We start from the raw sequence: 6,411 nt of genomic DNA, 5'->3' as shown, positions 1-6,411 counted from the left end.
AAGTATATAATTGACTTGCCAAAGTCATATAACTCTTACAAATTGAGCCAGAGCAAGAGCCTAAGCCTTCGATTCTGGATTCCATGACTTTCACCTTTGTAACACCTATTTCTGCAGTAGTAACTAGGTGGAGGATAAGAGATGAGACTGAAATCTGGGCAGCTACTTAATATAAACATTTCCTTAATGTTCCTTTAGGGATTCACATGCTCCAAGCAATCTTTCCCCACTGAATAGAAACTATGTGACACATGTGAGAGAAAATATAGCACAAAAGACCCATAACAGAAATCCAAGCACTGGCATTGAATCCAGAACTCCATAGTACCTGGCTGAAAACCTTGCCTCGAGTAGATTATAGATAGCAGGTCATCATACTCCCCTGTTGCTAGATCCCCATGCATAAAGTAGGGAGTCAGGGGACTTGAGAACCTGGGCTGCTTTCAGATTCCTTTTTCAGTGTGGAATGAACATTGTACAAGTCTGTACTGGATGAGCCGTGAGAGATTAAGGTGGGGAACTGAGAAGGAGAATGTGTCCTTGTTCTGATGCAGCAAGTTTAGCTCTTGGCTATAGTCTGTTGGGCTGCGCTGGAATCCAAGCTGTGCCGATGTGTTGACATATGGGATGCCCACGGAGCTTTTCCTGACACCCAGTGAAGATGCTGGAAGCATAGCAGAGGAACAGGAATCTGTTCGTGGGTTAAGTTTGAGCCAGTGCCTGGTCACGCAGTGTTTTGCAGAAAAGACCTTAGATGTCATGCAAAAGATGCTTTAAGGGCCCTTGACTTTGGCTCAAAACCAAGCAGCAAGGGGTGCAAACATCTTGTGAGTAGCTGGAGTAGATAACATCTTTCTGGTAGGAAAAAAAAAAGCATCTGGCAGATCCAGCACCCACAGAATCTCGGAGAACAGTGTGCTGTTCCAAAACAGATGCTAGCTCTGGCAAGGACTGAAGTCAACGAAGTCTCGTCCCCCACCCTCCCCTTCAAGTCCCTCACCTGTCTCTGGGAAGTAAGTTCTCTGAGGATATCCATCTTGTTGAGTTGGGATTAACACATTTGTGTCTTTATTTTAATTTTGTTTTAATGAAAATCATACTTGGAAGCTAGCATTGAACGTATAGAAGGTGAAAACTGAAAAAAGCCAGCAACTTCTTTTTTAGATGAGGAATTAGAGGCTCTTAAGTGTGAAACTATTCACAAAAGGTCTAGACCATTAGTAGCAGAGCTAACACCAAGAGTTGCTTGGATAGAGCTTATTGTGCACCAGGCACTGTGAAGCACTTCACATGTTTGCTCTAAAGTTCATCAGGATACATCTACTTCTGCAAATAACAAATGTAAGAATTACAAAAGTAAAGTGATTCATCTAAATGTCAATAAGTCACCTTGATGAGTTTCTGCCCCAAGATATAATACGAGCTAGTTATCCTCGACTCAATTTATGCTCTAGGTTAGAGTTTCAGAGCATTCAATTTGCTGACTACTTTTCAAGGCAACAGAGCTAGAGAGCTGTAATTCCATAAGCTGTTGGTCATGGGGTAAAAGTAATAGTTGAATAAAGAAGAGAGAGAGAAACTGAGAATTCTCTCTCTTTGCGCTATTCTCTGTCTGTCTGTCTGTCTGTCTGTCTCTTCCAGGCATCTTGGATAATTATTAAGCTGAAGAAAAGTGTATTCTGACATTATATTTTTCTGTTTTGACATTTTTCTTATCTTCATTTCCTCTGGAACCCTTCTTTTTATTAAGAATATAATCAAAGATTACTAAGTATCTCAAAATATCTTCCATTTTAGAGCACTTCCTGTTTTAGCTCTCAGATCATTCTTTGAAAGCATCACCTATGCTGTATAACTCTTCTACTAAGTAAACTTCCATGCCTTTCCCTATCCTCCTTGATTTAGTGCGTCACTCTAAGAGTGGCTTTTAGGACCCTCCATTACATATACTCATCCTCCTTCTCATCCTGATTTTCTAGTGCCCTGTAAATAACCAGGACATAACCAGCATCCCTGAACTTTACTTTTCAGATTCACACATCTCACCTTCTGATCTCTGAGCCTTCACTTATTCTATCCCTTCTCAACACAGTAATAACTACTTCTTTTTATACTTCCTCTTCCACTATCTCTTCCACCAAAAACCCTATATGGCTCTCAAACTGCAGCTCAAAGACCATCTTCCATTTGCAGCTTTTCCTGTCTCATCTTCCCCAAACAGGATTTGTTTTCTTCCTTCTGCGAATTCCCATAGCACTTTTCTTTTCTGACTAATTACCATAAGTCAGGTTCCCCAAGAAGCATACTCTGGAGATTAGTACAAAGGAATTTTTTTTTTCATATTTGAGATTTGAGTGGTTGGAAAATATGGACCGCTCCATCTTCCCCAAACAGGATTTGTTTTCTTCCTTCTGTGACTTCCCATAGCACTTCTCTTTTCTGACTGGGCAAAAGAGGGTTCCCCAAGAAGCATACTCTGGAGATTAGTACAAAGGAATTTTTTTTTTCATATTTGAGATTTGAGTGGTTGGAAAATATGGACCGCTCATGAATTTGTGTGTCATCTTTGCACAGGGGCCATGCTCACCTTACCCGTATCGTTCTAATTTTAGCATAAATGCTGCCAAAGTGAGCGCTGTGTGAAAGGATCAACAAACCTGGAGAAGTGAAGGAAGCTGGACTGGGCAAAAGAAAAGTTGGGCTGCCATACTGTCTCTACAAGGAACATAGCCAGTATGATGGGGTAACTCAAGCTGTGATGGCCCTTCGGGATTGTTCTGAGTTATCCCAAGTGGATGAGGGTCTTTACCTCTCTCTCTACCAGTCATTGGAGCACTTGGGCAAGGACCAAGGGCAGTAGCACTTAGAGAGGATTACCTGTGACCTGTCTGCTGTCAACACTCCTGGGGGAATGGGTATTTCTCCCTGAAAAGGATGACAAAACATGAGGGGCACAGCACAGTATTCACTGCACCAATTTCTAAGGAATCTGGCGTTCTCTGCTTTACAGGTCATGTCGTTATCTCCTGGAACCTAGAAACTGTGTCCTACATATTTCTTGAATTTCTTGCATCTGTGAGTACGGTACACAAGAGATGTTAATCTGCCAAGATGAATTCATTCTGTGATCTTTCACAGAACTTTCACTTTAAAGACATTAATGAGGTATGTCAGACACATACTATCTCTTTTTCACACAGGAGAAAATTGAGGTATAGCGTGATCATTAGAGTTGGTCAGGGGCACAATTAATTTAAAAGTTTCGAGGAAAAAAACCTAGGTCTCAGGACTCGCAGGCCAGTTGTCTTTGGAAAAAAAAAAAATTCAATGAACCAAATACAAATAGTAGCTTAAAAAGGACTACAGTCCGGTCAAGAGTTAATAACCTTGCTCCCTAAACCTCTTCTCAAAAATTCCTGCTTCTGGACCTCCCTGAGGTGCCTCAACTTGATAAGTTATTAGACTTCCTTTTGGCACATATTCACATGAAAAGAGCCAGAACGTTCAACTGAGATTTAAAACAACTTTGGCCCATTGCCCAGGGCTCATGCTGTGGAGAGAGCAGAAAGCATCCTCCAGAAATCTTTAAAAACAATCACTATGGGGAAGATGACCTGAAGTACAATTACTGAAATCATTTTCAGGAGACTCTGCACAGTCATAAAATCAGGTGAAGTCATAAAGAACCCCTTTTGAAGACAACATCTCCTTCCCTCTCTCATCTTTGTACCCTATTCCAAACCCATACCTACACTATTACCATCCCCCACCCTAAATCACAGTTTTAGTGGAGAAAGTCACCTGTGATGTAGCCTATTTCTAGGAAAACACTGGAAAAGCCCCCGCTGCTTGACTCCAGCCATGTGTGTCAATCCGTTTATGTTGCATCAATGAGGCCTGTTAGCAGGGTTTCTCGTTCACTGCCATGCCTGTGAACCCCAGGAGACTGGGGCACAGAGTGGAGACTGCTGCTTCCACTACCTGCAAAGTCCCGTTAAGGACTTGGCTAGTAACTCCTTTTCTCTGGGTTGATTGATAATTGGACTGAGACATGCACATAGAAATTACATATAAGCACTTGTGCCCTGGCCTTATTTACTGAGTTGTTGGAGCAGTTCTATTCTTCCGTTCATTGTCAGGTCAATTGTCCTTAAATGTGACCTTTTCTATGTCATGCATCTGCTCAAAAACCACACTCCAGATCATAAGTACCAAATTCTTAGCCTAGACCTCCTGACCCTCCACAAACTAATTTCAAGCTGCTTTCTAAGTTCTACTGCCCACCTCTCCGTTGCACAAGTCCTGCATTCCAGCAAAATCATCCTCTAGGTTCTTGGATTAGAAGCACTTCCCAAGATTGCCAGTTCAGGTCCCTTCAAAACGCCCTGGCACTGCCATACACTCTATGATTCCCCAAACCCTGGAAGAGCCATCACAGAAACCAAAGGCCGTATTCTGCCAATAGAAACTATTCAATGGATTTCTAACTCTTCTCAATTTATTGATACATTTGTGTCAATTAATTCCCATGTCGCACTGGAGATGCCACTTCTGCCACTCACATTTTTCACAGAGACATATTCACATTTTATATTTTCACATAGATATCTCACACACATGCACACACCCCTTACATTTCACACCTGCACAGTTTTGTTTTGTTTTGTTTTTTGATATTCTTTTTTTTCCCTGCAGAGAGAAACAATTTTTTTATCTACACAGGTTGAAATCCTACTGAGACTTCAAAGTCCAACTCAGATGCTCTCTCTGCCTCGAAGACTTCTGGTGGCCCACTGTGTAACCCATACGTATTTCACATCACTTTCTGTCTTGTGTTTTTATTTGTGCTCATATATCATCCTGTCTCTATTAAATAGTAAGCTGGACCAAGGCAGAAGCCAGATGTCAACTTTTCTTCTGTTCCAACAATATCTGGCACAATGCACTGGACAAAGCTAACGTTCGACGAAAAATTGAAAAAGCATGAGGCATATCTTCTAAGAGTCACTGAAGTATATGAGAAAATAAATTTGAGGAATGCTTCAAAATATGTTTATTACCTTTTCATTGAAGTATGCCATATGTAAAATATACAAGTATAAAGATTGAAAATTAGTAAAAAAGTGATTAAAGGCATGTAACTAACTCCAACGTAAATATGTAGAACATGATTTACACTCTAGAAATAACCACCTCCCCTGACTCACAGTCAGTGGCCAAAAGTAACCACTATTCTGATTTCTATCATCTTAAAATTTTTTTCCTCTGTTTCTAAGAATGGAGTGGTAGGTATGAACCCTTATCGTCTATTTGTTTTGTTTTGTTTTGATTTTTACTCATTATTATGATAATAGATTTATCAGTTTGGTTACTTTGTAACCTAGTTCATTCTTTTTATTGCCAAATGATATTCCATTATATGAATGTGTAATGATTTATCAATGTTGATGGACATTCGGGCAATTTCTAGTGTTTAGCAATTATGAATAAAGCTGCTCTGAATATTTGTGTATGCATCTTTTGTGCCATTCTGTTACATATTTAGCAAGAACTGAAACTGCCAAGCCACTGTATATGCACATATTTAACTTTAGTTGATATTACCAGTTTCCTAATGTGGTTTTACTAATTCGAACAACCATCAATATTGTGTGAGAAATCCTGTTACTTTATTTTTCATCAATACTTGATATTGTCAGATCTTTAAAATTTTAGTCATTCAGGTAGGTGCATAGGGGTAGCTTGGTATGATTTTAATTGGCATTTCCCTGATGATAATGGTAAGGAAAAAATATTTTCTTATGTTTTTTGGCCACTTGGATAACCTTATTAGTGAAATGCCTATTTAAGTCTTTTGATATGTGTTTAAACTAGACTGCTGTATTTGTCTTATTAATTCGTAACATTTATTTATATATTCTGGGTATGAATTCTTTGTCAGACTTATGATTACAAATATCTTTCTTCACACTGTGGCTTGCATTATATATCTTTCTTAATGTGCTTTAATTAACTTTAATTAAATCTAATTCATCAATCTTTTACTTTATGGTTAAGGATTGTACATGTGTGCATGAGCATGTGTGTGTGTGTGCTCTTGATTAAAAAAATCTTTGCCAAATTCAGGATCATGAAGGTTTTCCTCTATATTTTCTTTTAGAAGCTTTGTAACTACCTTTCAATTTTAGGTCTAAGGTACATCTTGGATAAATTTTGGTGTATAGTGTGAGAAAAGTATCAAACTTTTTTCATCAGATATACAATTAATCTTGAGACATTTATCTACAAGACCACTCTTATTCCATTGGATTATCACAGTTCTTTACTATAACTCATTTATTCTTGGGTCTATTTTGGGGTATTCCATTATGTTCCATTTGTTTCTATGTCTATCTTTGTGCTAAAGTCATA

The 6,411-nt window shown here is 39.0% G+C and overlaps 1 non-coding gene across 1 annotated transcript; it reads right to left on the bottom strand.

The window, feature by feature from the left end:
• Positions 1-2,530: 2,530 nt before the first annotated feature.
• LOC112483737 lies at positions 2,531-2,636 on the bottom strand. Its single transcript, XR_003047736.1, has one exon. It is a non-coding gene; the product is annotated as a U6 spliceosomal RNA (small nuclear RNA).
• Between the last annotated feature and the right edge of the window lie 3,775 nt (positions 2,637-6,411).

This window comes from Pteropus alecto, unplaced genomic scaffold (assembly GCF_000325575.1).
Source record: "Pteropus alecto unplaced genomic scaffold, ASM32557v1 scaffold164, whole genome shotgun sequence".
Lineage (NCBI taxonomy): Eukaryota > Metazoa > Chordata > Mammalia > Chiroptera > Pteropodidae > Pteropus > Pteropus alecto.
Note: the sequence above shows the minus strand (reverse complement) of the source record. Positions and strands in the feature narration are given on the sequence as shown.